Raw genomic sequence first — 9985 nt, forward strand, 5'->3', positions numbered from 1 at the left:
TTGAGGCAAATAAATGTAACGCCCCAATTTTCGAGAATTCTGTGAATGTTGGCAAAATTTCATGCTTTAATTTTGTCATTTGTGAGTGAAATTATGAAATAGGACCTATGTGAAAATGTTTGAAAATGCTATAGGCTAAATTGAAGTGACCAAATAAATAGGAGTGCAAAATAGGAGGATTTGCATGACAAACCTCCCATTTTACATGAAGTGGCCAGCCATCATGTTGTTGTAGACAAAATGTGCACTTGATATCCATAATTTATGGTACAAATTGATACAAATTGATAATAGGTTAGGTAAATGTTCCATGATAATAGGTTAGGTAAATGTTCCATGATAATGGGTTAGGTAAATGTTTCATGATAATGGGTTAGGTAAATGTTTCATGATAAGAATTTCATGCCTTTTGTATTAAAGAATTAAATGGATGAAATATGAAGTTTTATTAAAAGAAAAAGGGGTGAAAAGAACAAAGTTTTGTCCATCTTTGTTCATCATAGTTGAAAGTTAGAGAAGAGAAAGGAGAGGAGAAAGCTCTTGAGTATTCGGTCATTAGGAGGAGGAAAATTGAAGGTAAGTTCTTGGTACCTTGCTTCTATTTTGAGGTTCATGAGTTCTTCTTGATTCTACCTTAACTCTTGAAGTATATTTTGATTTTTAGTTGTGTTGTGAGCATTTAGTCATGAATTAAAATGAAGGAAATTGTTGTTGTTTCATGTTCTTTTGATGAAAAATGGAAGATAGGTGAAGTTGAGCCAAACAAATGAGCATGCATGTGCCTTAGATGCTAAGGAAAAAAAATCGGCTAATATGTTGTGCTTTAAAATGATGAAATGGAGATTATACTTAAGTAAAATCATAGATATGTGATGATTGATTGGTGATATACATGTTTAAAAAAAAAACATGCATGCAAGTTATGTGTGAAAGAGTGATTTGGTAATAAATCTGCTTGGGACAGCAGCAGTAACGTGACTTTGGAAAATCACCATAAATTGTGGGAGATGAGTTAGAAGCTTCATAAATTATGTAATTAAAGCTTAATGAGTCTAGTTTCAAATGGAATAAACAAGAACATATTTTGAATTCTGTACAATGAGAAATTTGATTCGTAATGAAGAGTGGTCAGATTAGTCATACAGTGAAACATGCGAAACTTTGAGAAAAATCTGGTATTGATTGGCCAAACCAAAAATTCTGAAAATTTTATGGATAGAAGATATATGAGTCTATTTTCAGGTAAAATTAACAGAACTTGATTTGGAGTTTCGTAGCTCTAGTTATAAATAATTTAGTGACTATTGCTCAGGAAGACAGCTTGCAGTGAAATTATGATTATGTGGTAAACATTGACAAAAATTTGTTAATGAGTTGCTTATTGATTTCTTATAAGCTTACTATGATCTGTAGGTGTGGTTGGCCGAATATTGTAAGGGGTTAATACGTAGTTTGTATTTGAATAGTTAGATTAACGTGTTAGTAATCCAATTGTAGGCGGTTCGTGTGTGGATCTCGTCAGCATATCATCGCAAACAGGTGTGTAACTAACACCCTCTTTCTTAGTCTAGATCGGCAAAAGTCGAAAAGTCAAGATGCCGAAAACCGGTATTTTGTAGATTTGCGAGTGTGCGAATGCTCGTGAGGTAAATCGATCAATGTTTTTGGTAAGCTGCAAAATTTGGACTGCAAAGTGCATGATTTCTATGCCCTCGATATTTTTGGGCTTAATGGGCCAAAATTGGAATGATGGGCCAACGGGCCCAATTCGGTAAGAACCCTCGGTACGTGATTCTGTTAGTACGTGAAAAGTAGGAATATGCATGAAAAACCCTAAAATAGATAAATTACTGAAATACCTTTAAAAGTGGAAAATTTACAGTTTTACCCCTAGTAGATAAATTACCGAAATACCCCTAGGGTTAAATTGACCTAAATGCATGTTTGACTGTTGTTATTTACTGCATGCCATGTTGTTATTATCTGATGCATGGGATTGGGATATTGACGGAGGAAGTATTGAAAGTGGCTTGTCCACGTACTGGAGGCTTTGCCTCAATTTATCGTTAATCGAGCTGACAAGGTCGCAATCTGTGGAGTGTTGGGCTAGGTGGGTTGAGCTATTCCCACATGGAATGTATGGCTGGTACGGTGGAGTGTAGTGGTTCGTGGGTTGAGTAGTCTCCCAAATGGGCTTGCATATGTTTCTTGATGTTGCATGTATTTTGAAATGGGCCTATGGGCCATATTATTATCTGAATAAGGGCTAAAGCCCGGTTTATTATAATCTGAAAAGGGCTCGCCCAATATCTTTATTACTGAATGGACTTAGGCCCAATGGGCTTGAGTTGACTTGGACTTTGAATGGGTTTTCCTTACACACTGAGTTTCCCCAAACTCACCCCTTTTATTTTCATCCACGCAGGAAATCCCCAACCATAGTGGGCTTGGAGTCGTGAGGGAATTTGAGTGGCCACCCGTTCTGAAAGTTTGATTTTCTTCTCGTGAACTGGACATCCTTTTATTTACGTTTGAAGTTTTGGGTTTTTAAATGTAATAAGGCCGCTTAATTATTTTTGATGGTTTTAATATGTATTACTAAGATAGGTAATACTTATTTTAACTGTTGAAATTGAATAGCTTTAGGGCGCGTTTTCAAAAACAACAGTTGATTTCAAAATAACACGACAACAAGCAAAGCTTCCGCAATGAAAGTATTTTCCAAAATTAATCACTTTTCCTAAAAATGACTTAATCAAATCGGTTTCCTAGAAATATCCATGACGTTAATGTGTGGCAATGGCGGTATGCATGTCTAGGATTGGATCCAAAGGAGCTTGGTACTTAGCGATCCGATGGACTCACTACCTCTTTTCCGGTTTCCTACGGTGCATGACTTCCATTCACTTTAACCTTTAATGAATTAATCTTTTGAACATCAATTACGATTTTCTGGACTTAGAATGGAAATTTTTTTTTTTTTACGTTTTTGATGTGGCATGCCGGATCCGACCATAACTTCTGGGCCGGGTTTGGGGTGCTACAATAAAAGTGACTATTTTAATAGTTGACTCAATTCTTTTATCTAACGGACCTTTGTGAACAAGCAAGCTCCCCCAAAACAAAATGCAAGTTGAGTGCAAATGTAGTAGTGCGATTCGAGGTGCATGTTTATGGAGATTTCCCATAGAGTACTAAGTTGTGATTGTTAAGTCTAATTAGTGAATGGGGTTGGGGAAAATTAGTAAGAAATGTTATTAGTCGTTGTGAAAGATGCATTGCACAACTAAATATTTTCATGGCTACTTTAAGAAATCTGTCAAATAACAAAAAATATTTTACATGAATTTATCTAAACACAAAAAAATATTAGTTTTTCAAAAAAAGTAAGTCATTTTTTAAAAATAATTTTTTAGAAGCCATTTTCAGTTAAACAAACAAAGCCTTTAAATTAAGAATTGGAGACGAAAATGAAAAAAAAAACCAACAAAAAATTAGACTAATAGTACATTTAGAGTAACTAACGTGAAAATGTATTATAAGACCTCCGTTACCATTTAACGGGCGAGTGACCAATTTGATCAATTTCTTTTTTGAATGACCAAAGTAACACAAAAACTTTGAATAACGAAAATAAAAATAATCCCTATTTAGAGTGACTAATGGTATAGTCTAGGCTAACAATTATTAGAGCATAGAGGTCAACAAAGAGAGATTCTTTCACTAAGCCAACCCACAGATGACAACCAATAAGTTAAAAGTTGATATTCAAGTCACAAACAACTATATGATGTCTAGGTTATTTATTCTCATTAATACTACATTTTTCAGAGTTATATGTCGTGATAAAACTTGTTACTCTCAAATGAAAATGAAAATGAAAATGTAATCTATAGGCTCTTGTACAATTACATTATTTAAAAGTTATAGATAATAAAACCGTATTTTTTTATAATCAAACACTGAAAACACAAGAAAGCTTTTGCACTGTAGTCTAACACATTAAAAGTTTGACATTGGGGCTAACACCGCCATTTTTTGGCATCTTTAGCATTATGCAAACCCGTCACTGCATTAAGCAAACCCTTTCATAGGCAACCATGAGACAACTAAGCATAGTGAATTTATATAGGATTCGTTTCTATTTTGGTCATTTTTTTAATTTGATCATTTAAAAAATTTGATCAAATTGATAACACTACCATTAAATTGTAATTGAAAACTAATAGTGCATTTATACCACAAAAAATTGGACTAATAATGCATTTAGTGTAACGCCCCAATTTTCGGGAATTCTGTGAATGTTGGCAAAATTTCATGCTTTGATTTTGTCATTTGTGAGTGAAATTATGAAATAGAACCTATGTGAAAATGTTTGAAAATGCTATAGGCTAAATTGAAGTGGCCAAATAAATAGGAGTGCAAAATAGGAGGATTTGCATGACAAACCTCCCATTTTACATGAAGTGGCCAGCCATCATGTTGTTGTAGACAATATGAGCACTTGATATCCATAATTCATGGTACAAATTGATAATGGGTTAGGTAAATGTTCCATGATAATGGATTAGGTAAATATTCCATGATAATGGGTTAGGTAAATGTTCCATGATAATGGTTTAGGTAAATGTTCCATGATAATGGTTTAGGTAAATGTTCCATGATGGGCATTTCATGTCTTTTGTATTAAAGAATTAAATAGATGAAATATGAAATTTTATTAAAAGAAAAAGGGGTGAAAAGAACAAAGTTTTGTCCATCTTTGTTCATCATATCCTAAAGTTAGAGAAGAGAAAGGAGAGGAGAAAACTCTTGAATGTTCGGTCACTTGGCGAAGAAAATTGAAGGTAAGTTCATGGTAGTTTGCTTTTATCTTGATGTTCATGAGTTCTTCTTGATTCTACCTTAACTCTTGAAGCATATTTTGGTTTTTAGTTGTGTTGTGAGCATTTAGTCATGAATTAAAATGAAGGAAATGGTTGTTGTTTCATGTTCTTTTGATGAAAAATGGAAGATAGGTGAAGTTGAGCCAAACAAATGAGCATGCATGTGCCTTAGATGTTAAAGGGAAAAATCAGCAAGCATGTTGTGCTTTAAAATGATGAAATGGAGATTATACTTAAGTAAAATCATAGATATGTGATGATTGATTGGTGATATACATGTTTAAATAACAAGCATGCAAGTTAGGTGTGAAAGACTGATTTGGTAATAAATCTGCTTGGGATAGCAGCAGTAACGTGAATTTGGAAAATCACCATAAATTGTGGGAGATGAGTTAGAAGCTGCATAAATTATGTAATTAAAGCTTAATGAGTCTAGTTTCAAATGGAATAAACGAGAAAATATTTTGAATTCTGTACAATGAGAAATTTGATTCGTAATGAAGAGTTTTTAGATTAGTCAAACAGTGAAACATGGGAAACTTTAAGAAAAATCTGGTATTGATTGGCCATACCAAAAATTCTGAAAATGAATAGAAGATATATGAGTCTATTTTCAGGGAAAATTAACGGCACTTGATTTGGAGTTTCGTAGCTCCAGTTATAAATGATTTAGTGACTGTTGCTCAGGAAGATAGCTTGCAGTGAAATTATGATGATGTGGTAAACATTGACAAAAATTTGTTAATGAGTTGCTTATTGATTTCTTATAAGCTTACTATGATCTGTAGGTGTGGTTGGCGAATATTGTAAGGGGTTAATCGTAGTTCGTATTTGAATAGTTAGATTAATGTGTTAGTAATCCAATTGTAGGCGGTTCGTGTGTGGATCTAAATCAAAGATATCGTGCATAAGCAGATATGTAACTAACACCCTCTTTCTTAGTCTAGATCGGCAAAAGTCGAAAAGTCGAAATGCGAAAACCGTATTTTGTAGATTTGCGAGTGTGCGAATGCTCGTGAGGTAAATCGATTAATGTTTTTGGTAAGCTGCAATGTTTGGACTGCAAAGTGCATGATTTCTGTGCCCTCGATATTTTTGGACTTAATGGGCCAAAATTGGAATGATGGGCCAACGAGCCCAATTCGGTAAGAACCCTCGGTAGTGATTCAGTTAGTACGTGAAAGATAGGAATATGCATGAAAAACCCTAAAATAGATAAATTACTGAAATACCTTTAAAAGTAGAAAATTTACAGTTTTACCCCTAGGAGATAAATTATCGAAATACCCCTAGGGTTAAATTGACCTAAATGCATGTTTGACTGTTGTTATTTACTGCATGCCATATTGTTATTATCTGATGCATGGGACTAGGATATTGACGGAGGAAGTCTTGAAAGTGGCTTGTCCACGTCTTGGAGGCTTTGCCTCAATTCTTTGATAGCGAGCAGCAAAGGCAAGAATCTGTGGAGTGTTAAATGAGTGGGTTGAGCTATTCCCACATGGAGTGTATGGCTGGTACGGGTGGAGTGTAGTGGTTCGTGGGTTGAGTAGTCTCCCCAAATGGGCTTGCATATGTTTCTTGATGTTGCATGTATTTTGAAATGGGCCTATGGGCCATCTCATTATCTGAATAAGGGCTAAAGCCCGGTTTATTATAATCTGAAAAGGGCTCGCCCAAGATATCCTTTATTACTGAATGGGCTTAGGCCCAATGGGCTTGAGTTGACTTGGACTTTGAATGGGTTTTCCTTACACTGAGTTTCCCCAAACTCACCCTTTTATTTTCATCCACGCAGAAATCCCCAACCATAGTGGGCTTGGAGTCGTGAGGGAATTTGAGTGGCCACCCGCTCTGAAAGTTTGATTTTCTTCTGGTGAACTGGACATCCTTTTATTTACGTTTGAAGTTTTGGGTTTTTTAAATGTAATAAGGCCGCTTAATTATTTTTGATGGTTTTAATATGTATTACTAAGATAGGTAATACTTATTTTAACTGTTGAAATTGAATAGCTTTAGGGCGTGTTTTCAAAAACAACAGTTGATTTCAAAATAACACAACAACAAGCAAAGCTTCCGCAATGAAAGTATTTTCCAAAATTAATCACTTTTCCTAAAAATGACTTAATCAAATCGGTTTCCTAGAAATATCCATGACGTTAAGGTGTGGCAATGGCGGTATGCATGTCTAGGATTGGATCCGAAGGGAGCTTGGTACTTAAGCATTCCGATGGACTCACCACCTCTTTTCCGGTTTCCTACCTGGTGTACAGCTTCCATTCACTTTAACCCTTAATAAATTAATCTTTTGAACATCAAGTACGATTTTCTGGACTTAGAATGGAATTTTTTTTTGATGTGACATGCCGGATCCGGCCATAACTTCTGGGCCGGGTTTGGGGTGCTACATTTAGAGTAATTAACGTGAAAATGCACTGTAAGACTTTTATTACCATTTAACAGAGGAGTGACGAATTTAATCAATTTTTTTTGAATGACCAAATTAACAAAAAAAACTTTGAATGACAAAAATAAAAACAATCCCTATTTAGAGTGACTACTAACAATTATAAGAGCATAAAGGTCAACAAAAAGAGATTCTTTCACTAAGCCAACCTACAGATGATAACCAACAAGTTAGAAGTTGATATTCAAGTCTATCTATCCTTCCAATCACAAACAGCTATATCATGTCTTGGTTATTTATTCTCATTAATACTACAATTTTTTTTGGTAATAATAATAGGATAGCTTAATTACAAACTAACAAAATTTCCTTTTGAATTGGGGCAAAAACATTGGATATCTAAACGAACCTGATCAACAGCTTTAGTCAGAGGAGCACAAAGATTGGAATATGTCTGATGCTTACATGCCAATCGCATTCACAAATTTCTTGAATTCTAAAGACCAAGTCTCTGGTCGTATGTCTGTTGAGATCTCCAAGGATGGCTTTAGTTGCTATAGCACAATCAGTCTCAACTATCACCTTTTTCTATCCAGCTTCCTAAGCAAATTGTAGTCCATCGTATATGGCCCTAAGCTCAATTTGTTCAACACTATATCTTCCAATGGCCCTAAGCAGCATGTCTTTGAAAGAAACTCGTGAGTTAGCAGGCTTTTCAATACCAATAGAAATCCCAATTTCGTCGCTGTAAGATGATCTTCCTCCCCCACATCATTGCTACGCATACGAACTTTTTTGGTGGCCTTGTCCTCCAAAGAGTTCAACGAAGAAGAAGACGCCAATGTAAATTAAAAAAAAATCCTAAAAGTTCAATATTAGCTTGTAATAAGTTGATTTTGTCTATGAACTAGTGTCACAGGGCTAGATCTTTCTTCTCGCGATCCATTCGTCCAAACTCGCGTAAGTCAGCCTTTACTCAAGTGAGGATTCCTTAAGAACTCCTCCAAGGCACCAATTTATATAGCAAAAGCAAACTTATGCCAAAATAAGCCATAAAGAACAACAGAAAGCCACAGAAAAGAACGCACATAAGGTGTTTGAGTAAATGCTCTCAGAATTCTATTACTTTTAAGAATTCAGCATACAATGGATAATTTACAAGTGAGGGGGAGGCTCTCTATTTATAGTTGAGCTCCCCCAAAATTGACGGACAAGATTAAGTTACATTGATGGACAAGATTAACCATATCCCTTGGTTTTAGGGATTTACAAGATATGCCATATCAAATCAAATCTAATCTTTAGAAGATATGATTCCTATCAATCTTCTAAGATTAGTTACCATAGCAACCTAAGTTTCCATATCTTCATTATCGGGCCAACTAGGTTTCAATTTGACAGGCTTCTCCAACAGTTCTTTGAATCGGGCCAGTTTTCGTGGGCTAAATGATCCCCATCTTATCGACAGACCTCCATGGGGCGCATCTTGTGCCATGATCACAGGCTTTGCACTTTAACCCATGAAACTAGTGCGTGTTTCTGGGGATTCAAAGCTTAACTTTCTTATTAATACTACATTTTTCAAAGTAAATAATTTTTCATGATAAAACTTGTTACTCTCAAATGAAAATGAAAATGTAATCTATAGTATATTGTACAATTACATTATTTAAAAGTTACACTACCAAATTTGGAATTAATTAAATTAAGTTTCTTTTTTATTGTATGGAACGACAAAAACTAAGGAAAGATTTAGATGATGGCTTTCATCTCTCTCTCACTAACTTGTTATTTATAGTTAGATTAAGGAATTAATTAAATTTAATTAACTTAATTAGATGGTTATAATATATAATTAACTCTTTTAATTAGAAAAATAAGATGATGAATCATGGAACTCGATTATCCATGTTGTACATTTGACCCTTGGTTTAATTGCTAATTCAGCCCTCTGACATTTCTAATTTAAAACTTGCTAGTGATTGTACATTTATAATTTAGTTATTGTACTATAATTAACTGCTTTTCGGTTCAATTACTTGACCGTCCGATACTATACTTTCAATTTAAAATTCACTAATTCTTCTTTTCATGATTTCACTGATTCGGTTTATGGATTTTGACTTCAAAATCGTATTTTTTGACCCCAACTAAAATTAGGTCGTGACATTACACATGTAATTACACTCAAATCAAATTACCTTATGACTTTCAAAACACTCATACATGATATATCTTTTAAAAATTAATACAATTTTAAGTTATGAAAATTAAATTATAAGCATGAACATGTATAAGTGTTTGGGATGATTACGACAAAAAAATTTTAAAATTATATTATAAATCCTAAAAATATATGTTATAAAAATAATCTATATGTATTTTATATTTAAGTCCTAAAATTATTCTAAAGTTATGGACAAAATGTATATTATAAAAATAATTTAAATGTTATAAAAGTATTATAATATACTCATTTATAAAAAATGTATTTCAAAAGATATTAACATAACTTATTTTCATGCACATGCTATATATTATAAAAATAATTATTTGTAAAGAAATGTTATATTTTTTCCATAATTTATTTATAAAATAAATTTCTAAAATTAAGGAAAAAATTATATTATTTATAAATAGTGTAATGAAAGTTATTGGATACTTTATAAAATATTTTTTATAAAGATTATAT

General features: G+C 33.6%; 1 long non-coding RNA gene across 1 annotated transcript; it reads left to right on the forward strand.

Moving 5' to 3' along the window:
• The first annotated feature begins 399 nt into the window (after positions 1-399).
• On the forward strand, positions 400-3347 carry LOC128282560 (uncharacterized). The gene is made up of 2 exons (XR_008272883.1): positions 400-576; positions 1498-3347. It is a non-coding gene; the product is annotated as an uncharacterized LOC128282560 (long non-coding RNA).
• Positions 3348-9985: the final 6638 nt, after the last annotated feature.

Source organism: Gossypium arboreum, chromosome 10, assembly GCF_025698485.1.
Source record: "Gossypium arboreum isolate Shixiya-1 chromosome 10, ASM2569848v2, whole genome shotgun sequence".
Taxonomy (NCBI): domain Eukaryota; kingdom Viridiplantae; phylum Streptophyta; class Magnoliopsida; order Malvales; family Malvaceae; genus Gossypium; species Gossypium arboreum.